Source organism: Protopterus annectens, chromosome 7.part0, assembly GCF_019279795.1.
Source record: "Protopterus annectens isolate FY-2018-M chromosome 7.part0, PAN1.0, whole genome shotgun sequence".
NCBI lineage: Eukaryota > Metazoa > Chordata > Ceratodontiformes > Protopteridae > Protopterus > Protopterus annectens.
Window position 1 is genome coordinate 1,268,023,892 of NC_056739.1, and position 25,627 is coordinate 1,268,049,518.

General features: G+C 41.8%; 1 protein-coding gene across 3 annotated transcripts in view; it reads left to right on the forward strand.

The window, feature by feature from the left end:
• IQCH (IQ motif containing H) overlaps positions 1–25,627 on the forward strand; it is a 4,045,691-nt gene that overhangs the window by 1,530,723 nt on the left and 2,489,341 nt on the right. The gene's annotated exons all lie outside the window — the stretch shown is intronic.

Sequence of the window (25,627 nt, forward strand, 5' to 3'; positions counted from 1 at the left end):
TTAGCTATGTCAAGAATCTAAGTGGCAATGCTCAGATCTGCTCAGAGTTAGTGCAGAATGGCACAAAATACACTGAACCGACCGATATCGCCAACATCCTGGCAGACAGGTTCAGTGCAAACTTCACCCCCTCTCACCCCCAAGAGGGCCCATAACCATCCCAGAAGAATGTAGAGTCCCTGAAATCACAGACACTCAGGTTAAAACAGCCCTCTCCAAAGCCAAAAACACAGCATCAATGGGACCGGACGGTGTCCCAGGCTGCGTCTTACACGAGCTCAAAGACGAACTAACCCCTCACCTAAACACACTGTTCAAACTCTGCCTCTCCACAGGCTAAGTACCCATAGAATGGTGCACAGCAGTGGTTAGTCTGCTCCACAAAGGTGGAGCCACAACAGACCCCAGGAACTATCGCCCTATAAGCCTGACTAGCTTGGTCTGCAAGGCTGTGGAGTGCATCATCATGGAACTATTAACAGAGACATTGGGAACCTCCAAACACTGGACCCTACCCAGTTTGGCTTTGTTAAGGGTAGATCATGCCTCCTAAACCTGGTGGACTTCTTTGAGACAGTTACCAAGGCTTTAGATGAGGGAAAGGTGGTACACACGGCCTACCTAGACCTCGCAAAGGCCTTCGACACCATTCCCCATTCTGGTATTATAGACAAGCTCACCAGCCTGAACATAAACCCATACATCACAAGATGGGTTGCCAACTGGCCCATGGACAGAACCCACATGGTGAGAGTTGTAGGAGCTAGGTCCGACTCTAAATCGGTTATAAGTGGAGTTCCCCAGGGCTCAGTCCTAGGACCCCTCCTGTTCAGCATATACTTCTCAGTGGTACATAGGGGCTATAATTGACTCTGGCTGACAGAGACATCCTCCAAAAGGGTCTCACTGAGACAGATACCTGGTGTCAAAATCATGGCCTCAAGCTAAATGCCAAAAAGTGCATAGTCATCCCCTTTGGAAAAAACAAAATACCCACAAACTCCCACATAGGTGGTAGTCCCCTAAATACGGAAGCCATAATAAGGGATCTGGGAACCCAAATAGATAGTAATCTCACCTTTGATAATCACATTGCCAAAGTGGTTAGAAAATCCTTCTACGTGGCCCACCTAATCACAAAAGGGTTTGCATCCAGATCAAAAGAGGTCATTGTGCCCCTCTACTCATCATACCCCATCACAGAGTACCCCATTTGGGATGTACCTTACAAGACACCTACAACAGCTGGAAAGACCACAGAAGTACCTCACCAAGAGGATCACTGGCCTCAAACAGATGCCCTATGCAGCTCGACTGAAGAAATTACAGCTGTACTCGGCTGCATACTGCCTACTCAGAGGTGATCTCTGCCTAACATACAAGGTCATGTCCAACCCAGAATTGATGGACATACTCCACCTAAAGAAAACCTTATCCCTGCAAGCCACACAGTCTAGGGATCTAAACCTCACTACAACAATAAATAGGACGTGCTGGAGGGATAGATTCCTGTCCCAGAGACTTCCCATGCTTAGGAACAGGATCCCAATCTACATTAGGCAGAGCTCCTTGCTAACACTCTTCAAAAGAAATCTTGACGAGTGGATGGGAAACAGAAAGTTTACCTCTGGGATCACTTCAGTGGCTCTGCTGGACAGAGGCACAGGGAACTAATCTAAGGGGGCGGCGAAAGCCAACACATTCTGGCTAGGCTTATAAATGCCATCGGGCAGATAGCCTAGTACCTACCTATGAACTTATACTCTGTAATGGCCATACTGTGTGAAATATGCCTTGTAATGGGTGTACTTTATGAAATAACACTGCACAAACATGCAAACACTTTATACACTTCTGATAACTCGGATAGCTTTGCTTAACGTGAAAATACATATGCTTTACAAAAAATGCGGTTCTTTCCCTTTATTTTATTCGTTTTATGCAATTTGACTATATTTAAAACATTTTCCATAGTAATTCAAATATTTTTATCAATATCATACACATTTGTTTATGTGAAAATTATTTAGAGCGTTCTATATGTTTCATTTCATAGTATGCAAATAAGAAATAGTGTTGAGCAAGATTTATACCTGAAATTAGTTTCTGACCTGTTTTACGAAGTATGCACAGTTTTGGGATGGTCCACTGCTGTGTATTCCACCAACATCTGGATAAGTGCCTTAAATTGTTTTCGCCAGGCTGTTTTAAACTTCATGCCCTTTAGTATGCTGGTTCTGACTTCAAGCCCTTTAGGTATGTCATTTTGTGATATCATGTCCTTTTGGATATGCTGTCACCATGTCGCTCGTTCTTCTCTAATCCAAATAAGAAGAAGGCTTGGGGATTCGTTCAGATGCTTTAATATATACAAACACATCAGGATAGCTAGCAGCATCTTCAAATACGAACAAACAAACAAAGCTTACATACATATGTGTTCAAATCTCAACAGCTAACTAAAAAATGGTAGTCAGGCTTGCACGTGCACAGTATTTATACTGTAGTGCAAGCCCTTGAATAGCTTCTTAAAGGTATATACACACATATTGATGTACACTTACCATAACAGTAATGAGTTTTGAGAAGAGGTCACTGTAACAGTAAAGCTGATATCCCTTCATCCCTCTAAGAGAGTTCTAAATAGTTTCTTTATATTATTTTGTTTGGGATGTGTTATGGTTACTTTCTGGAATGGTCAGTCTAGTTACATTATTTTGCAAATAATAATAGTCTCCATCCAGTGCTTCCTTATGAGGGCCAAACAAGTCTTGAAGAAAGAAAAAATCTCTCAGAAGTGTTGTTTATATAATAATACCTCTCACACCAACTAGACCTGGCTTATGACCAGTATTGGACCTTATAAGACAGAAGTACAGCAGATGAAAACTCTAGCTATGAAGAGAAAAGAGCAAAGGAGGGTAAATCCAAATGCTGTGATTTTGTTTTGATTGCCTCTTCTTGAAGATCTATTGTTATAATAAGAATCTTAACCTAACTGTACTTTCTGTATTTCATTGAGCTGCTCACTAATCCTTGATAGTCTATCTGCAGAATTGACCATTTTTGTATTTATGTCCTATATACTGCATTTCAGTATTAATTTCCTCTTATTGCTTCCCCCACATCATCCTTCTTGACTTGTTCATCAACTCTATCTGCCTTTTCCTCTGCATACTGTTTAATCCAGTCCCATCTCCTTATATATTTCTAGTGGCTGCTCCTATTTCACATCTCATAGTTCCATATTCTTTATGCCCCTTGTAGTCAGCATCTCTCCTTCTGTTGACCATCTTTTCACAGCTGACCAAGGAATTTGTGATTTTCACAGTGTGATCACTGCTGCACTAGCCATAGCTATATGTGTTATATCCTGCTAAGGATGTAAAAGATGACCAGCTTTTAAAGCTTAAGGGCACCTTCCACACACCAAAACTGTTAACCAGCTCCAACAAAGCTGGCATAACTCTCAGCTGTCCAGATTTTCACACATTGTTACAGATTTTTTGCCTCAAATATTTGGTCTATTCCTTATATGATTTGTGGTTTTCTGATCAATCGCTGAGGCTGAAGTCACTAAGTAATGACATATATTTGAGTTTCAGACATTCTATCCTTCAGAAGATGCATGCTAACACAAACCTTGTTAATCTAGTAACTTTCTAAGTTTATAAGAGCAATATTTAAAATTTGTCCCTATTTGTGGACCTTTGTCCCCCATTACTTTAGGCATTGCCCATATTTCTTGCACTAAGAGGTTGAGAGGGATGAAAGCTGAAGACAGAGAATGGTTTAGGCACTATGCCCTTCAGAGCTTTCCTGCCATTGAAGAGTGCTCCTCTTGGGGGCTTTCAAGGATTGACAATTATATAAATTCCCTTCAGGGAAAAACAACTTCCGTTTTTTATTTTTATGACAGAAAGTGACCTTTTTCTGAGAAATTATTAGTTTTAAGAGGTGTTTTTATAGACAGGTGACTTTTAGTAACCTTTTATCAGGAGCATTAGTTTATACTTTTCAGGAAAAAAATTTGATGTTATGTTGCCCTATCGCGCCTTCATTCTTACAGTGATGGGTTCGGAGCCAATCCTCAGCCCCAACTCAGCCAAAAACATAGCCGAAAGTCTCAAACCTGGCTGATGGCAAGAAGGTATCCCACAATGCAGTGGTGTAATTCCCCAGATCTCGTTTGCCACTTTACGAGGTTGGATGCGCTCATCTTGGCCGTGGCTAAGTTGTGAAAAATGTTCTCATATTTTTCTTCTAAACTACTATATTTGATAATAGTTAGCTTATATTCTAATTACATTTTATTCGTTGTGCATTTTATTGCATTACAAGTTAGTGATAGTTTTATCCCCTTTGGCATGGCTTTTGCCGTCGCTTTGTAGGCCTATTGGTATCCCTTGTAGTGGTTGTTGTTTCTATCAGTAGCTCGTTTAAGTTAGAGAGCTATTTGCCTGTTTAAGTTAGAGGGCTTATAGTTAATTGTTGTCTTGTCTAGAAAATAGGACCATTTGAGTTAGAAGCCCTATTTTTTCTCCATGGTTGTCTTTTCCTTGTGTTTCCTGTAGTTACTGTTCTGTGTAGCTTTAGCCTTTCAATAGTTCAATAGCTAAATTTTGTCTTGTTGTGTTGTTCCTTTTGCGGTCTTACCTTAACTATGAATAAAGACCCAAAAGAGAGAGAACATAAGCCTTCGGGCTTTAAAAAATGCCAGAAGTGCTCACAAAAAATCTCCATCACAGATAGACATGTTATATGTGTTTATTGCCTTGGTGCTATTCACTTACAAGAAGACTGTACTTTTTGTCGCTCTTTCAGTGCAAGAGTACTTCAAGAAAAGAGAAACAAATTGATACTAAAAGGGCTCTTAAAGCCAAATTTTGAGGAAGCTATCCATAGTTCTTCTTCCTCTTCTTCTTCTCCTTCATCTTCTTCTTCTTTCGGCTTTTCCCGGTTAGGGGTCACCACAGCGGATCATCTGTCCACTCATGATTGGCAGTGGAGTTTTACGGTGTTGAGTTGCCAACCCGGCGCCCAACCTTCCACAGAAGGCACACACACGCACACACTCACACCTAGGACCAATTTAGAGTATCCAATCCAGCTACTGCATGTCTTTGGGATGTGGGAGGAAACTGGAGCACCCGGAGGAAACCCACGCGACCACAGGGAGGACATGCAGACACCGAACAGAAGGCACCCCAGCCGAGAATCGAACCAGAGAACCTCTTGCTGTGAGGCGGCAACGCTAACCGCTGCACCACCGTGGCCACCCTTTCTTCTTCTCCTTCATCTAAAATGGAAAAATCTCAAAAAAGATATTCACCCGCAACATCAGTTCAGATGGGAGCCACCAGTCAAACTACCAAAAATTTCCAAGGCCACTACCTCCTCGGCTCTACAGTCTTTGGAGCCTTCAGAGGCCATATTACTTGACAAGCCTGGTAGTTCGGCTCCAAAGTCCTCAGAGCTGCAAGATACCTCTATTCGGACCCAGTTCATGGATATTTCACCGGTGTCTTCAACGTTGAGATCTCCAGTACTGCACAGGTCTCGCTCTCCATCCTTATCTTCTGGGTCCACCAGGAGCTTATCGTGCGTTGACATGGAACGGGTGGTGCGCAGACTCCTGAAGTTGCCGTCGCTGACCAAATTATTCTCGGCTCCCACCCATTTGGTCTCTGAGCCTACTGTACCAATTATACTCACTGTTGTTCCTCCTCCGAGCCAAGCTGGTCCTTCAGAGCCAGAGTGCTTGGTACTGCTACTGTGGATCCGTCAATTCCAGGACCCCCTTCAGTGTTCACTGAGCCGACATTTGCTCTGACTCTCACTGTGCCGTCCAGGGAGTCTGGGAGCATTTGGTTCCCCGGTCGGCCCGGGGGGGGGGTATTCTCAGCCCCGATTTTCTTCAGTGCCGAGTCTACCCCTCGGAGCCTCGGCCCGGGTTAGCTCGGCTCCCACATCGGCCTCGGGTCTGATCTCTTTGGTTCCGGTGCCTTCCTCTGTCTCCTTGGAGCTAAGGGAGTCTTCAGAGCCAGCGGGGGTCTGCCTTTGAGCTGATGAGGAGTGTGTTGTCTACCCATTCAGCACCACAGAAGAATACTAGTACTCGTCCCCCTAAGGCACCGGCTACTGTCTCGGCACCACCCATTCCACAGGACAGCAGAGATCCAGAGCCTCAGGATCCCCCAGTGGGCAAACCCCTCTCCTTCAAGGCCTCCCCAGAAGGAGCTACCTCAGAAGAGAACTTGCAAGAGGAAGCACGTAGACACCCCAGATGAGTCCGTCACTTCAGACACTGACCCCGATGAGTCGGAAGGGTCCCCACGGTCGTCCTCTGATGATATCTCATTTTCAGATATTCTAAAGATCCTGAAGCAGAGAGGTGGCTAGAAGGCCACTACCCCTTCTGATGAGGAGTCAGTGTACCTGAAGGCTTTTGGATCTCAACCGTCAGCCTCCTGGGTGTCTCCGCCTTTTGATGAGCTAGTGGACCTGGTTAGTCGAAAGGCATGGGAGTCACTTGACACTATAGAGCCAGTCCCTCAAAGGCCAAACAAATTCTTGTCAGCTCCTTCAGAAAAGGATTTCCTAACCAAGGGGGTGCCCGTAGATGCTATGGTGGTGGCAGCAGCCACCAAGAAGGAACTTGCAGAGGTTTCCTCATCTGTTCATCCTCCAAATAAAGACTCTCGGAACAATGGACAGATACGGGAAGCATGTCTTTTCATCAGTGACATTCTCACTACGATCGCTGAACTACCTATCCCACTTTACAAGGCTACAAAGAGATCTCCTGAAAGAGCTAGGAGATACTCTACAAGGTTCATTAGCTGTGGGAGTGAATGAGAAGGTCTCCTCCCAGCCGTCTACCTTAAATTCCATTGTCAACTTCTCCATGAGGCTGATATCCTACGCCGCTGATGGAACAAGCAAGGCAGCGGGTTCAGGAGTTTCCCTCAGGAGACTCTCCTGGATGCACTTGTGCAATTTTGCTGAGCCCTTTAAGTCTACTTTTACTAATGCCCCTTTTCATGGTTCCTCACTCTTTGGACCCAAAGTAAAAGACACTCTCACCCAATGCGAGCAGGAAGGAAAAACTCTCTCTGCCATTGGAGTATGTTTTTTTGTACCTTCAAGACCTTATCCCAAAGGTCAGAAGAGTGGGAAAATGTGGTTCAAAAGATCCCAGAGAGTTTTCCAGGACACACAGGGTGATCCCTTCCCCAGGGGCAGAGGGCGGGGTAACAACAGTAGATGCCGCCATAGAAGCAAAGGGGGCCCACAGAACCAGGGTGACCATGATTCCTTTCATGGCTGCTCTACTCTGGAGGCAGTCGGGGGACGTTTATCCATGTACCCATAAGTCTGGCAATCTATCACAAGAGACAAATGTGTATTACAAATAATATCCAGAGGATACTCAATTCCATTCTCCCATCCTGTGCCACAAACCAGAACAATCCCAGATGTTCCACCCAATCTAAGGGAGCAAGCAGCTACAGAGATTTAAAAGTTGCTGCAAAAAGAGTCATCCAAGAACTCCCCACAGACCAAATAGGATTTGGAACTTACTCAAGATTCTTTTTGGTGCCAAAAAGAACAGGGGACTGGAGACCCATATTAGACCTAAACAAATTAAACAAATCTGTCAAGAAGTCAAAGTTCCGAATGGTAACACTGCAGTGTATACTTCCCTTTTTAGGGAAAGACAATTGGATGTGCTCAATCGACCTTCAAGATGCTTACTACCATATAAAAATGGACAGGACATCAAGAAGGTACTTATGCTTTCGGCTGGGAGCCAGTCATTACCAGTTCAGAGTTCTGCCCTTGGCTCTTACTAGAGCCCCCAGAGTGTTCACCAAATGCATGGCAGTAGTCACGGCTCACCTGAGGTGTCTAGGATTCCAAGTGTTTCCCTATCTAGATGACTGGCTCCTATCTACCACCACCAAGCATCTACTCCAACAAGCCAGGGATTTAACTTTGGACATTTGCAATCATCTGGGTATTACAGTCAACTTTCAAAAATCTGCCTTGTGGCCCTGTCAACATATTACATTTATAGGTGCAGATGTAGACACCTCCTCCATTGTAGCACTTCTTCCAACAGAAAGAGTTGTACACTCAGACAGCAGATACTTCACCTCCTTCCAAAGACCAAAGTGAAAGTAAAGATAATTCTTAGATTACTAGGAACAATGGCTTCCACGATTACACCGGTCCCTCTTGCCAGAATGCACATGAGGATCCTTCAATGGTTGTTGTTCTCCCAATGGTCACTTCAAGAACTTCTGATGTCTCACCTCATCAGAATAACAGAATCCTGCAAGAAAGACTTAAGATGGCAGATACACTCCACTCATGTGACCATAGGGAGACCCTTTGTTCTACATCAACCCATAGCCACTGTGACCATGGAGGCTTCCCAGGTGGGGGGGGGGGGAATTATTTGGGAAGAACAGTCCAAGGTACATGGCAAGAACACGAGGCTCACATGCATATAAATGTCCTAGAGTTGAGAGCAATGCTTCTTGCGTTGCAAGCACTTCACGACTCTCTCCCTCTAGGGACAATTGCAATACATTCAGACAATATGTCAGTGGTTTGGTACATAAACAAGCAGGGGGGAACCAGATATTGCCCCTTTTGTTGAGAGGCCCTAAGAGTTTGGCAATGGGTGGTTTCTTCCCAGCGCTTTCTAATAGCAGCGCACATTCCGGGGAAGTCCAACATGATAGCGGACAAGCTGAACAGAGCAATCCTAATGCCTCACGAATGGCCTATCAATCACAGTGTAGCAGAAATGATTTTCAAAACATGGGGTCAGCCTTGCTGCGATCTCTTTGCCACTCCCATGAATGCCAAATGCAGCAACTATTTTACCCTAATCCTCCCTCTGGGGGAGATACCGAGAGACGCACTTGCTCACGATTGGCCCTCGGGACTTCTGTATGCTTTTCCTCCGTTTCCTCTCATACCCAGAGTCATTCCAAAAGCTCAGTACTCAGGAAGCAGGATAATTCTCATTGCTACTTACCGGCCTCGCCAAGTTTGGTTCCCCTTCCTTTGGCCTCACCTTCAGGAGAAGCCTTGGACTCTGGACCCAGTGTCATATCTGCTGACTGATATGTCAAGGGAGCTTCATCCTTCTCTCCACACCCTAAAATTGACAGCATGGCTGCTCCACTTCCCAATTTAGTCAGCCTTCATAATTTCACTCCTACAGTTAGACATATCTTAATGTCCTCGCATAAACCTTCCACTAGAAAACTGTATTCTAGCAAATGGAAAAGGTTTTCCTTTTGGACTCAAAACAGGAACATTAATCCTTTTTCTGCACCTCTCCAGTCTATTTTGGAATTTTTGGCGGAACTGTTCCAACAAGGTTCATCAGGGTTCAACTCGCTGCAATATCAAATTTTCACATTGGTGATTCTACTTCCAACTTAATGTCACACAGGTTGTGTAGAGTCTTCTTAAAAGGTGCCTCCTTATTAAGACCTCCCTTTAAGGAACCCCTTTCTCTTTGGGATTTAAATTTTGTTCTGTCTCGTCTCACGTTACCACCTTTTGAGTCCTCATCATCTTCAGACCTCAAGTTCCTTTCCTGGAAGACCTTGTTTCTAGTGGCTATAAGTTCTGCTAGAAAAGTAACAGAGTTGCAAGCTCTTTCTATTAAACCACCATATTTGAGTTTTCATAAGGATAGGGAATTCTTGCAAACTAATCCATCCTTTCTACCCAAAGTCTCTTTTCCAAACAACATAAATCAATCTATAGAGCTTCAAGTGTTCTTCCTAATCATAACAGCAAGGCACAGTACAAATTACATCAACTAGATGTGCATAGACAACTCAGATTCTATTTGCATAGGGCCAAAGACTTCAGAAAATCTGACCATTTATTTGTATCCTTCTCTGATGCGAAAAAGGGTAGCTCAGTTTCTAAAACTACTCATTCCAATTGGCTTTCTAATTGTATTACATTCATCTATACCACAAATCACAGAGATTTACCTTTCAAAGTGAAGGCTCATTCCACTAGAGCAATGGCTACGTCATCTGCCTTTCAAGCCAGAATTCCCATGGATAATATTTGGGCAGCAGCTATTTGGACCACTCCACATACTTTTATCGCTCATTACAAAGTGGATTTGGCCTCCAGGGACAGGGCCTCCTTTGGTTCCATGGTGCTTAAAGGTGTACTCTCGTGAGCCACCCAGGGTAAAGGTGCTAGGGACGCTGTCCCATCATTGCAAGAATGAAGGCGAGATAGGACAACATAACCTAAAGAAGTTATGTACTCACCATAACATTCCATGTTTGTTGTCCATCTCGCCGTTCATTCTTATGAACCCTCCCTCCTTCCCCCTGCCAGAGACTCCTTGTGGACCTAGTAGATGTTTTTTTACTACCTTCAGGAGTTCTTTGTCTCAGTTTGTTTCTCCTTCTAGTAGGTATAGATATACTTGGATATATGTATATATTTGTGTGTGTGTGTATATATATATATATATATATATATATATATATATATATATATATATATATATATATAGTGTACATATCATTCAGTAGTAGCATCAAACAAGATCTGGGGAATTACACCATTGCGTTGTGAGATACTTTCTTGCCATGAGTCAGGTTTGAGACTTTCAGCTATGTATTTGGCCAAGTTGGAGCTGAGGATCTGCTCCGAACCCATCATTGTAAGAATGAATGGCGAGATGGACAACAAACATAACGTTATGGTGAGTACATAACTTCTTTTTTAACCTAACTTAAAACTATTTTCCTTTGTAAAAGTTGTATTTTATTATTTTTGGAGGGCTTGAGTAAATGTTTAAAGTACTTTTTACTGTGTTTTTGGTGGACATTTTGTGTTTCACCAACTACCTCTGCCAGGCTTCCCCAGGATTCAGGCATCTTTTTCAGCTTTTCCATGGAACAACCTAGCAGTTTCTCAATTCTTTCTGCCACAAAAAGAAAAAACATTGCCAAGCAACCTTTGCCACCTCAGCAGGCTACTAACTTGCCTCAGCTTCAGAGGAGTGACTCTGCAGTGGCCTTTGCTCATTCCTCATACCATTCATCTATTTCCTTGGCTCCCTCTGGTGTAGTCCTTACAACCACCATTGACCAGGGGTTAGACACAACCTCTGCAACTGCTGGAAAGCCATTGTAGGGCAAGGAGGCTCTATCTTGTCATTCTTGAAAAGACAGTAGGGAATACTTCTCAGTCTCGCCAGACTGGTAATGCCTGTTCTGACAGGCTTTATCTGTCAAAGTAGGACTACTTTTTCAGAATTCCTGTCAAAAAGTAGCAAAGATTTTGACATATGGCTTTTCCTGTCTCAGTTACTTTGGACAGGAGTGATACATTAGACTTAGCTCAGAGTTTAGTTCAGGCTCTTGACCCTTCCAGTTCAGGTGTTTCTGGTAAAAGAAAAGGGGATTCTTTATTGTTTGAGGATGCTCAAGATTTTGTACAATGAAATTATTGTGGTGACAACTTCTGTTTTTTCTCCTCAGGTTTCTGATCCTGATTCTGAGGAGAGTGATGTTTTTGACAGTCTCTTGGGCAGATTTTCTTCTTCTGAAACTATATCCAGAATGAATCAATTGTTTCAGTGGGAGCATAATGATCTTTCATTGATTCTAATGAAATATTATGACATATTGCAATTGGAATTTCCTGAACCTACTCTAGTCCCTCCTGTTCTTCCTGCATTGGAGAATATATTTATGACAGCCTGTAACTTGTATGATAGCCAGCCTGCTGCCCCCACAAAAGCAGACATGTATAATATTCCTCAGTCAAATAAAGTTTTATATTCTAACCCCAGATCAGACCCAACAGTAATTTCACTGGTAAACCTAGCTGCATTAAACATTTGGCTAATATCAATCCACCCCACCCGAACCCTCTCCTGACAAGGATTGGAAAGATTTGGGAAAACAGTGTATTCTTGTGCAGCACTTTTTTTTTCAAAATTCTCAGTTGTCAAGCGCATATGTTAGTTTATTCTTGCCTCTTTTGAGAATATGGGGAAGATTTGGGCATTTTCCCTTGTCTCAGGAAAAAGCATCTTTGTGTAATCTTATTGGTTCTGTGTCTCAAGTGGCTGCCCAGTTTGAAATGTGATTATAATTCAGCTGATGGAACTTCCAGAGCTGCTGCTACTGGAACTGTTATGAGGAGGTTTGCTTAGTTGCATACTCTGGACCAGCCTCTGCTGAGGTCCTCAAAATGTGTGATGAGAGTAGCAAGCTGATTCAAGGAATTTCACAGATGTTTCAGCCTACTTTCTCTAAGTTTGTCAAGAGGTTTAATGCTACCTCTGCAACTTTTTCAAAAAGCAAAACAAGCAGACACAGCAAGCTTGTGGCAAGCAGATCTTTAAAAATCAATGTCAGGGATGCTCTGAAAAGAAAGAGGAACCACCTCCCCCACAATAATGGTCAGTCTAACAAGCTTGAATGAATATTTTCGGAATCCCTACTTCCCATCCTGGTAAGCCTTTAATTCTTCCTAAAAATCTGAAGTTCCAGATAGTATCAAATAAATGGATTCTGAAAGTGAGTCTTCACAGATAAAGATGACAGTGGAAACCTCCATCCATCATTTTCAAGGGATTCCTCCTCATCCACTAAATCAGACTTCTTTTTCCCTCCTGTCATTCAGCATCTCCTAACTCAATGGGTGATAGAAGCTGTCCCTCCTCCTCAGATAGGTGAAGGTTTTCATTCAAGAATGTTTCTGGTGCCACAGAAAGAAACTTCATTGAGAGCAGTTCTAGATTTTTCCTTTTAAAACCACTTTGTGACTGTTCCAAATTTCAAAATGTTAGCTCTCAGCCCCATTTAAATTTTTTGTGTCTCTAGATTTAAAAGACGCTTATCACATTCCTATATCTCTAGATTTTTAATATTTCTTAAGGTTTTCTTTAGATCACACTTTCATTTCTCTGCACTGCTCTTTGGATTGCTCACGGCACCAGGAATGTTTACCAAGCGTAAAGCTCCAGTGATAGCCTACTGCAGAATGTAAGGTATTCACATTTTTCCTTATTTATACAATTTTTCAGTAATCTCTCTCTTGGCTGAGAGGTCTCTTACAAAGACTGGGGTTTCAGGAGAACATCCAAAAGTTTTCTTTAACTCCTCACAGGATTGTTTTCCTGGGGTGTCTCCTGGATACTTCAGTTCAAATAGATTTTATTCTACAGGAAAAAGGTTGGGCTATATCTAGAGTATTCATGAGATTTCTTTCACTCAAACAAAAGTCTCAGCAAGGGAATTTCTCTGGATACTAAGATTCATCGCATGTATGATTCTCTTGATGCAATTAGCAAGACTCTACATGAGAAAAAAATAGTGGTACTTAGACTATATATATGGCTCCAACATCAACATCTTCTGATTTTACAGATTCCAGCGTTGGGTTTTTTGAGAAGAGAACTTATTTGGTGAAGAGACTAATTTTATCTGAATCCAAGTCTTCCATTTTCCCTCAGAGTTCTAGTACAGTCTGTAATAATCGACACTTCAGATTCTGGTTGAGGAACAGTGTCCATGGGGATAAAAGTACATGGTCTTTGGAACAGAAAAGACAGACTAAAACATATAAACATAAAAGAGATGTTAACAGTCATAAATGCTGTCAAGTCTCTGAATCATCTGTGATCCCAGGACCATTTCAGGTTGCTACAGGCAACACTGCAGTGATGTGGTACATAAACAAACAGGGAACAAAAGTTTGCCCTCTGTGCAGACTTGCCATGGTAGCCTGGGATACAGTTTTTCAGCACTATCTCACTCTGCAAGCATCTCATATCTCACTAGAGCAAACGTTTGTGGTAGACAAGCTGAGCAGGACCTGGATAGACCCTTACAATTGGAAATTGAATCATGGGATCTTCCAGGAACTGATCTAACTGTGGGGAGTACTTTAGATAGATATTTTTGCTTCCATTCACCGCAATCAGTTGGCAAAATTTTGCTCCAAGACACCAAGAAAAGAGGACTGGAAAACAGATTCCTTTTTTCCTGTGGATAAGAGTGTTCCTTTATGCTTTTCCAGCCTTTCCATTAATATTTTCATTTTCCACATGATTGTCTGTAAGCTTTGGTTAGTGTGACTGCATGTCCAAAGTGTACTGTTGTTATAGTCATTATCTATTACAACATCTTCTGTGATATCATAAGAAACTGCTACCTGCTTGGCTCTTTGCCCCATTCCCAGTCTAAATTAAGCCTTGGCAGCAGCTGCAGCTGAAATGGTGTCCCTCCTATACTCAGGCAAGTAAAGTTTCTGTCCAAAAATGACAGGCTCTACAATAGTTATGTTAGATGTAGTATTCCTTTTAACAACAGTTGCTGTACACTATACCCAGGATACAGTATAGACCACTGTCATAATCAAAGCTGCAGTTTCAACGTAACCTACCACTGCTGTGTTGCTACTTCTGTTAGTTCCCTCATGTTTTTGCCCCAACCTGTGCCTGTGGATATTTGGACTTCTTATGCCCAGTATGGTTACACTGAAAACATTTTATTCCAAGACCTTGGTGTGTACTTAAGGCAGTATTTTCCTCTTTTGCCTATGTACATGCTGTGAAGGTTGCCAACATGGATTTTGTCATAATCCTGTGCAGTGTTGGCTACCCCTTCCTTTTGCATTTATGCCTTGCTGGCTAGATGAATGTCACACTCTCCCTTGATTTCCTCAGGAGTGTTGCACTCCCAATCTACTAACCATATTCTCATGCCTTCAAGCAAAGTTCTAAATGCTTGCTATCTTATACATTGTCCTAGCATTTCAAATGTAGAGAGTTGACATCTACTTGTTCACTTATGAAAGTAAATGCTTATTTCTGCAGTTATAATCACCCATTCGCTATCATCTACATTTCTTCTATGTTCAAAGATTTTTTTCTTTAAGCTTCAAGAGTCATTTTAAAACTTTCAAATAAAAAGTGTTTAACTTCGTCATAACTCATACAATCCACATCCTTCATTTTTGATATGGCGTCACAGCCTTACCCATGGATAGAGGAGTTAAAAAATCTCCATCATTGTCCTAATTAATTTGATGTTCATTACACACGTTTTCAAATGCTTAAATAAAACTATCAAAGCCATTCTCCCCTTTATAGTAAGGAAACAAGTTGGTACTAACCTTGGCATCTATGTTTTGGCCTCCATCGGTACTCACTTGTCTTTGATGATGGACCATTATTTCCCTCTCATGGCGACACTGCTTTTCAATTTCTTCTCACTCTTTTTCCCTTTCTGAAACTTGTTTATGCTCTCTTCCCTCTGTAGATGGTTTAATTTTCGCAGCTGCCTCCAGCTCAAGTTTCCTTAATTACAGCTGTGCTCTGAGACAATGTGGGAATGGACTGAGGTACTTTGTTGCATGCTTTGCACATACAGCCACTAACTACCTCTAGTTTCAGTGGGATTGCACTTTAGCGCTGCAGAAAGTTGCTATCATATCCTCCACGGATATAACAGCATACATAATTCCCTTGGTTTTATACTTTATAGTCAGCTGTGATATATAACATTTTTCATACTTCGGCTATTTTATCAACTTTCTAAGTTTGTAAGAGCAATGTTTAAAAAGTGTCCCTATTTTGGGGGCCCCCCCCCCCCATTATTTATGGCTTTGTCCAGATTTCTTGCTGTAAGAATTTGAGAGGTATATATATCTGGCTTTGGAGTGTCTGGTGACAGTGTAACTACCTTATAGCCTGAGTAGAAGGGGGCATAGCTAGTAAATCTGTATCAGCCTTTTCCGTGTGTGTGTGTGTGTGTGTGTGTGTGTGTGTGTGTGTGTGTGTGTGTGTGTGTGTAAAAATCAAATCTCAAAGAGAGTGTGTGTCAGCTGCTTGGAGCAGGGGCACAAAGCACTGGTTTCACAGAGAGTGGTGGGGAACTTGGCTTGGACACTCAGCTGAGGTCTCAGCTCTATAGCTGTGCTAGTGGGAGTGTCTTATTGGGGACCTGAAGGGAGACAGATAGAGAAATCCAGACTGAGTGTGTTCCTTGTCTGCTCTTAAGGGAAAGTGTGCTTGATGCAGAGAACTGTATCTGGAAATACTGGATGTATCCAATTTTGTTCCAAGTGAACATCCATCTCCAGTGTCAGTGAGAATTCAGGCTCCTTGATTACTGGCCCAGAGTGGGTATGTCACACCGTACTGCACAGCTTCTACCCGATCTGACTCTATCCAGGCTCCCGTGTCCATTCCTAGATTTGTTGCCTTGAAGGATTTCTTGGCCTCCATCCATTATGTCCTGTCTTCGATCCTGCAGGAGCCTTTTAGAAGGAGATGTGAACAGGATGATGAGGAAATTCCTCAGAGCACAGATACAGATGGGGATTCTCCCAGATCTTGACCCCCTTCCGGGATTGAGAGCAAACGTCAGTCCAGTTCCCCTCTGATATCTCCTCCAGTTTATTCTTCTGTTTCAGATTCACCAGCTCCAAGATCCCTGGGTGTGTCTACTTCAGATCCAGAGACTGTTTGCTGTTCAACTCCAGTGGTTCCCCTGAGCTGACTGGCAGCGTTTTTGGAATCAGGGGATTCTCAGAGCTGAAGCATCGACACTATTTCCGAGGAGTTGGAGTCAATTCCAGAGCTTTTGGAACTGCCTCTTCCCCTCAAAGCCTTGGTGCTGGATAGCTTGGATCCAACTCCCTTCTCGGGTGGAGCACTGATAGGGTTACAAGAGCCAATGATCTGAGAGGTTCCAGCTTCAGAGCAATTAGCTTCTGTTTCTCCTAGGCACTCTGCTGTAGAGGTTGTGGATAGGGTTTTCCCCATGACTAGAAAACAGATTTCCCTGCTCCCCATTGGATCAGACAACCCTGACTCATACTGTTCTGTATTCTGAGCCTCAGCCATCTCTTCCACTGGAACAACCAAACCGAACTAGTCTCCAGCCAGTTCATTAGGGCATTGTTATCTCTTCCAACACTTCCTCAGACATTCAACTGAGGAAGTTCCTCAAAAGAGGATGTGCAAGAGGAGGCACTTAGATTCCTCCCAGGAATATCTCTCAGATGACACTGATTTTGATGAGGGGGAGGGGTCCCTCAGATCACCACCTGATGACGTCTCCTTTGGAGACATCCTGGAGCTCTTGAAACAAAAAGGTGGTTGGTCTTCAGACACTCCCTCCCAGGAGGAATCCGTGTTCCTGAAGGCTTTTGGGTCTGGCACATCTACTTCTTGGTTGACCGCCCCCCCAGCCGATGAGCTCATTGACTTAGTCTCTCAGTGGGCCTGGAAGGAGTTGGACACTGTTGAGCTTATACCAAAAAGACCAGATAAAAATATTGAACCCCCCCAAAGACCTTCCACACTGGAACAAGGGAGTACCTGTTGATGCCATGGTTGTGGCTGGAGCTACGAGAAAGGAACTAACAGAACAGAGTTCTTCTGTCCATCCCCCAGTAGAGAGTCTAGAGCTTGTCAGATATGAGAAGCGTATTTATACTTCATCGACATTTGCACTTGGGTCACTGAATTACTTGACACATTTTACAAGGCTGCAAAGAGGTTTGATCAAAGAGCTTACTAAATCTCTTTCTGGGTGCCTGTCCACCAAAGATGGAGACAGGATGCTAGTCATCCTCCAATCTGTCTCAAATGCATCCATGAAGTTGATCTGCCATGCTGCAGAAGGTACATCTCAGGTGCCAGATTCAAGTATAGCCATCAAAAGACATGCTTGGATGTCCTTAAGTGATTTTGCAGAACCATTTAAGTCTTAGTTCGTCAATGCACCCTTTGTTAGATCTTCTTTGTCCCTAAGGTTAAAGACATGCTCTCCAGGTATAAAAAAAGAGGGAAAGACCCTGTCTGCTGTGTGTGTACATTTTTCTACCCCCTCAAAGGCCCTTGTTTGGTATCCATCGAAGTGACAGAAAGATGTGGATCTGATGTCAGTTTTCATTCATTCCTCAACAATTGGGTTTGGATCTGAATACAATTGTTGAGGAGGAATGAAAGTGGAGAATGCAGATGGAACATTATGGTGAGTACATAACTTCTTTTTTAAGAAGTCCCAGGGCTCTTTCCAGGATTCCCATAAAAATAGTTCCCCCAGGGGCGGGGGGGGGGGACTCAAATAGAAGATGCCATCCCCACTGCAGGGGTGGTCCGCAGAACCAGGACTTTAGAGATTCTTTCTCAGATAGGCCCTATCAGTGCTCCAGAAGGGAGGCCCGACTGATCCTCTGTGAAGGCAGTCCGGGGGTCATTTATCCCTGCACCAGAGAGCCTGGTTAGCTATCAAAAAGATGCGTGGGTACGGAGGATTATATCCAGAGGTTATACCATACCATTATCCCTAAGCCCTCCCACAGTCATGAAGAAAATCCCTGATGTTCCACGCAGTCAGAAGGAAGAAGCATCTGTATAAATAAAAATGCTGCTAGAAAAAAGAGTCATCCAAGAGGGTCCCCCAGACCACAGATGGTCTTCTTAGTACCAAAAAAGACAGGGGACTTGAGACTGATTCTGGATCTAAGCAAGTTACATAAGTTTGTTCAGTATGCAAGTTTCAGATGGTTACAGTTCAGTCCATTTTTCGTGTGTTGCAAAAGGATGCTTGGATGTGCTTGATAGATTTTCAGGTTGCATACTATCACAACAAAATGATCTGGCACTCCAGGAGATAACTATGCTTCCAGCTGGGAGCCAGTCATTACCAATTCAGAGCATTACCCTCTGATCTCAACACAGCCCCTGGGCCAAATGCATGGCAGTGGTAGCAGCTTACTTGAGATTACTGGGATTCTGTGTTTCCATATCTAGCTAACTGGCTCCTAACTGCCCCAACCAGGCATTGACTTTTTCAGGTAAGGGACTACTTGCTCCTGTTGTGTTCTCATCTGGGAATAACAGTCAGTTACAACAAATCTCAGCTTATACTTATGCAGAGTCTGGAGTTCATAGGTCCTCATCTGGATACAGTCAGTAAGATAGCCTCTCTTCCCTTTACTTGTATAAACACACTGACTTCCCAAATCAAGAAAATTATTTAAAGTTCTTCCCTTCCAGCTTGATTAATATTACAGGCTCTGGGATCCATGGCAACAGCTATCACCCTCATTACCCTGGCCAGGTCCCACATGAGAATACTTCAATGGACTCTGTCTACTCAGTGGTCCATTCTCCAACATCTTTCTACTCCAGTCAAGATCACACAAGAGTGCAAAAGATATCTTCTTTGGTGGATTAATTCAACCCAACTCTGCAAAGGCTCTCTATTTGTTCTTTCCCTGCCCAAGGCCACTGTGACCCAGTTCGGTTGGGAGCACTACTTGGGAAGGACAGTCCAAGGTACATGTTCCTCTGAAGAGGCCATAACATATATCAATGTCCTGAAGATGAGGGCTGTCCTCCTAGCATTGCAGGCCTTTCAAGATGTTCTCCTATCTGGGACAATTGCGATACAGATGGACAATATGTTGGTACTCTGGTACATCAACAAACAAGTGGGAATCAGATTTTACCCTATTTGCTGAGAAACTATGAGAGTATGACAACAGGTGATCTCTTCCAATCACTTTCTAATAGCAATGCACATTCTGTGGGTAACCAGTGTGATAGCAGACAAACTAAGCAGGTTCATTCTGATGCCTCAAGAGTGGTCTCTCAATGTCAGTTTGGTGGAGAGAATTTTCTGTCAGTGGGGCGAGCGATGCTGCAAGCTATTTGCCTCTCCCCTCAACAACAAATGCAGCAGGTTCGTTTCTCTGATCCCTCCATCAAGAGAGTCAGTCTCCAGTATGCCTTTCCACCCTTACTGCTAATTTCCAATTTCCTCCAGAAAGCAGTTCAGTTGAAGAGCACATTTATTCTCATTGCCCCCTTTTGGATTTGTCAGATTTGGTTCCCATTCTTCTGGCCTCATTTTCTACATCCATCCTGGATTCTGCATCCAACTCCAGACCTCCTGTCTCATCCGACAGGCATGATTCATCAGGATATAACAAGCCTCAAATTGACTGTATGGTTTCTCCAATACCACTGTTTTCTAGTCAGCCAAGGCTGTCCTCCCTGGTCTATCATATTTTGCTATCTTCCCATAAGGCTTCTACTAGAAAGATTTAAAAGACTAAATGGAAAAGATTTCTCTTTTGGGCCCTTAGCAAACATCTAGATTATTTTTCAGCAAATGTATCAGTGATCCTTGAGTTTTTGACATCAGTCTTTAAAGAAGGAGCTAGTTTTTCAACTATTTGAATTCAATTGGCTGCCATTTCTAATTTCCACTTAGGCAAAAATAATTTTACATTAGCCTCTTCTAAATGATTCAAGGCCTTTCTCAAGGAAGCCTTTTGACATAGACCTCCATTAAAAGATCCACCCCCCCCCTTGGAATTTAAATATGATGCTTCAGGACTTAACCCATTCTCCCTTTAAACCTTTAGCCATGGCTGAACTAAAACTTTTATCCTGGAAAACAATTTTCTTGTGGCTATTATGTCAACTAGAAGAGTGTCTGAACTCCAGGTTTTGTCTTCAAAGCTTTCTTGTCTAATTTTTCACACAGTGTTTCATTGCATAGTAACCCGGCTTTTTTACCTAATATAGCTTCTGACTCAAATATAAACCAGGTCACTAATCTCCCAGTCTTCTTTCCCATTTTTCAAATAAAGGAGAGTACATGTTATACCTGTTGAATGTACACAGACACCTTTATTTCTACCCTCACAGAACCAAGGACTTTAGACAGTCTGACCAATTATTTGTTTCTTTTCTCCTACCAGATTAGGCAATCCAATATCTAAAGTTATACTGGCCAAGTGGTTAACCGATTGTATAACTTTCGTCTATAGTAAATTGGGATTACCTTTACCAAAACCTCCTAGAGCCCATTCCGCAAGATCTGTCAACCTTTTGGTCCAGATCTTCTTTAGATGATATTTGTTTGTGCTGCTGCATCTTGGGCATATCCTCACACTTTTATTACTTACTACAAGTTAGATTTGATTTCCAGGAATAGAGCAAACTTTGGTTCAACAGTGCTCTGGAATATCCTTCCTTGAGGGCCTCCCAAGGTTTCAGTAGTTGGGGACTCTGTCCCATCAGTTGAGGAATGAATGAAAATTACAACATCAGATAAAGAAGTTATGTAATCACCATAACATTCCATCTGTGTTGTCCATTTTCATTCCTCAACTCCCCGCCCACCTACCCCTCTTTTTTGCTTCTGGGGGGATCTAAGAGTTGTACAGGAACTTCTGTTCCTTGTTTGAGCTCCAGTATCCTTTTCTCTTTCTACCTCAGTTTATTTTCCTATAGTAGGTTGTCCCTTCATATTCAGGGGCAGCAAACTTGATCTGAGGTCCTTTATATCGGTGGGTCATTGTGGGTAAAGGGAGGAGCTTGAGAGTTATACGATCCGATGATCTGATAGAAGTGTCTGAGTCTAATCTGAACCCATCAGTTGAAGAAGAATGAAAATGGACAAAACAGATGGAACATTATAGTGAGTACATAACTTTTTATACTGTTTGAGACCAACAGAATACTTAGGTTATCAGTAAAATGAAAGTAGGTTCTTTGTCTTTTTGTTGAGCTCTTGCAACATGGTTAGCATTTTATTCATGATATGTTTTTGAGTTTCATTATTGTTCATGTTTTCATTCTCTTTTTACTACATTTACCACTTCTTCAATTTTCCCAACTTTCTTTAAACTTTTTTTTTAGCTCAAATCTCAGTTTTTTTAACTTGTTACCCATGTGAGAGAACTGGTCCTTCTGATGTTCTTTTCAGCCAAGACTCAGGCCACAGAGGCAAAGATAAATGCATTGTACCTGTGGTTTAGAATGGCTAGTCCACAAGCATATTGTTTAGAGATGAGACAAAACTGAAGTGCACAGAGAAAAAACAGACAGATACATGGAAGACATACAGGAAGCACCACCCATGCTCAAGGTTATGAAGTCTAAAGTAACTGCTTAAGTTACACAGCTTTAGGAATGCAGTAGAAGCCACTAGAAACACATTCAAGCAAGTGTTCTCACAGGGTGGCAGCAACCACTCTGCACCCCCAATCCCTGTCACATTATATACGCCAGCTCTGAGATTGCACTATGTCAGAGAAAAGCAGCATAGTTTAATACTCAACTTTTCTTTGACTCAGTGTGATCATGGTCTGCATGCAAAGATGTTCCCTTGAGCAACAGTCTTCAGCAAATATAACACGAACACCTTTGGAAATGCCAAACGTGCAGACTCCACACAGTGAACATAGAACGGACTCTGGAACTGTGAGGCAGGCACCTTAACTACTGAGACACTGTGCCACCCATGCTGGAGCTCTCTACTGAATTATTATGCCAACAGTGAGAAGCCAACTAGTTATTGGAAGATTTTGTTTATTCCACCCCAAGCAGAAAAAATAACTTCAGCCTCAAAACAGTAAGATAAATCAAGAATTATAATAAAAACAGTATCCCACTGATAATTCTTCATCTATAATAAAGAAAATGTGCAGATCCAGAATAGCAAGTGGCATGATTATGCAAGCAGACAGAGTTGTTTGTTTTCTCAGTAACCATCTTAATACATACCTCTCCACCTCTTAATACAAGAAATATGGGAAAAGCCAATAGTAATGGAGGGATAAAGGCCCCAAAACAGGGACAGATTGTAAGTATTGCTCTTATAAACTTAGAAAGTTACTAGAATAACAAACAGGCTTTGGATTATCAGGCATTTTCTGAAAGATATAAAGTTTGAAACTCAAATGTCTGTCATTACTTAGTGACTTTAATTCACACTGATTTGCCAGAAAACCACACATTTTATGAGGAACAGACCAAAAATAAGAGGCAAAAACTGGACAGTTGAGAGGTATGGTATTTTTCACCCACCCAGTCTTGCACTATTTTTTTTTATATATAATAGGTAGCTAGAGCAAGAAGATAGAAGATGGGTTGTTAATTTCATTTGTAAGGCAGCTCCCATCTTCCTTAACCACCATACACCTAGGAGTGCTTTTTTTAAAATATGTGGAGTATGCTGGGTTAAAGGGACACCCCCATAAAACTGGAACTAACAGAAAAAGACTAATAAGTAAAATGGCTAAATTTGCTGCATTATGTATGCTATTGCCAGGAAACCACCTCTCGTCCACTTTCTGGAACTGTCATAATGTTTCAGCAGTTTACAAGCTATTCTAACAGCTACAGAAATGCAGTAGTGAGGGCTAGGGTTTTACACTGTCAACTCTTAAACAGAAGTACTGCAGATTCTTCATGTATAAAATGAAAGTTTTCCTTCCAGTTTGTCTTCATGTTTACTGTGTAGACTTCAAAACACCAAGTCTCAAAAACTCACATTTAAATTTTAAAATCTGTAAGAAAATAACTGGTCCTTCAGCTTTCCATATCATTCTTTGAATCGCTGTCTGGTGAGAGAGAGACAGAGACAGAGAGATGGGAAGGGACAGTCATGTCTGTGTGCATGTGTACTCACAACATGCAGACTGCACAAAAGCTGTAAACCTTTTTTTTTCTGAACAAACGTTGTTTTGAACTATTCCAGCAATACTTTCTTTTCAGTAACAGTGAGAAATAAATGCAGTGTAAGAATTATACACTCAGTTTAGATGACTGACCGTCACAGATTTTTGTAGTAGAAAACAGAACTATTATATTTGTTTGTTTACATTTTGTTGATTGGGTTAGTTCCACTAGGACATTGTCCTCTTTTCAAGGGAGAACCAAGGTCGATAAAAGGTTTGAAATGAGGCTTAAGCTACATCATATGGTTTTGAAATCATTCTTATCATTACAAACTCCAATGTAATAACTAAAAAGACTGGATATCTAGGTAGAACAATAAGGATTTGTTTACTGTGTGAATACTACAGGGTAGAAGCTGTGTAGTTTCCAACATAAAATAACATGCAAGTATAAGGGACAAGCTAAATAAATATGTAGAAGCAACATCTGCTTAGAAAACTTGCTGAAGTGATTCAAAAACTTCATTGTGAGTGGTTGTTTAATAATTTTCAGATTTACAAGCAGCTCTTTCTATGCATGATCTTACTTTCTTGTTTTTTTTCCATACAAATTTATCTATGACAAGGGAAACCATTATCTTTCTAGCTCCCATTGCCTTTAAGCTCTGGTCTCCTGATAGTACTCCTACTTTTCTTACATTCATTTATAGTACCTGCATCATACATGTAATGGGTGAGTTACTAGAACCCTTGTGTGATGAAAGGTAATGAGACCATGAACGTCACCATAGACAAAATAGACATCTGGAGCCATGAGGGAGGGAGAGACACATATTTGTACATTATATTCTTGCACTACAGAGCCATGTGCAGTAACATATGGCTGGGATGTGCCACCATAATTCCATACATTTCGCAGAAACAACATTGGCTTAATTCCTTCTGACAACTTGATGTAGATACAAGCACCTGTGCTTTGGGATGGGAGAGCTGACCCAGCCACACATCTCACTTCTGGTGCTGGGCAAAATGTCTCATTTCCCAAACCCAGGTACACAGCATCATAGTATAGAGTAAAACATTATAGTAGTTAGAAACTGCATCCTTTATGTTTTAAATTTGCATGTTGTGCAATAAATGAGTGACCATTGCTAACAGTACCATGTTTTAAACAGTCACTTGCCTGCTGGGAACTATATCACACTTCCGAGGACAATGATCAGCAGGTGGTTTTCACTTCAATAGTCAAAGTAAACTTTATTAGTCATTTAAACACCATAAGTGAAGTCTAAATGAAATTATGTACATCATACTTTAAGAAGACAAATATATGCATGCAATTACATACATGCAATTATACGTGCTTGGAAGAGAGACATATTCATACATACAATTACGTGTGTATCAGACCTAACATTTACCTTTCTATTAGTTATGTTGTTACTTATTACTACAATTATTCTATACACTGCTATAGCAGCTGATCAGTTCCTTATTGCACATGTACTTTATTACCCAGTGTAATTCTCATGTTCTCTGTATTATGAGAATATTTAGCGGTTTGTATTGCACATACATTTCTTGTAAACTGATAAGTTGGTTATGATATCTTTTTTGTTATTGCATTGTTTGGTTATCATAAGATTTGTCAGCATCTTACATCCCTTAGGTTAACACCAGAGTTCAAGAGTATAATCACTTGGGGAAAAAACTGTTCTTGAACCTGGTCGTTTTACAGCATACGCTGTGGTATCTTCTGCCATACAACAGGAATGTGAACAGTTCAAAAGCAGGGTGTGTAAAAAATGGAATATGCTTCATCTAAACACTGCTCTCTGAGGCAGGTCCTTTTTACATTAGGTGTGACATGGTAATGTCATCTCTCTAATGGTATAAATTCTCTTTAGCAACTTCTTGCCTGGGAGTGAAGTAAAGTTGCAAACCCTTTGATAGGATTCCTGCATCACTATGTATTTAGGTGTGTGGAATGACTCGGTGGTTTACTATTTTTCTGCTGTTCAAGATTAGTTTGATACTTTCATCTGGAGTTTTTTTTTCAGACTGTAAGATTAGCTGGAAACACTAAAGTTATTAGAATAAAATATTTATTAGT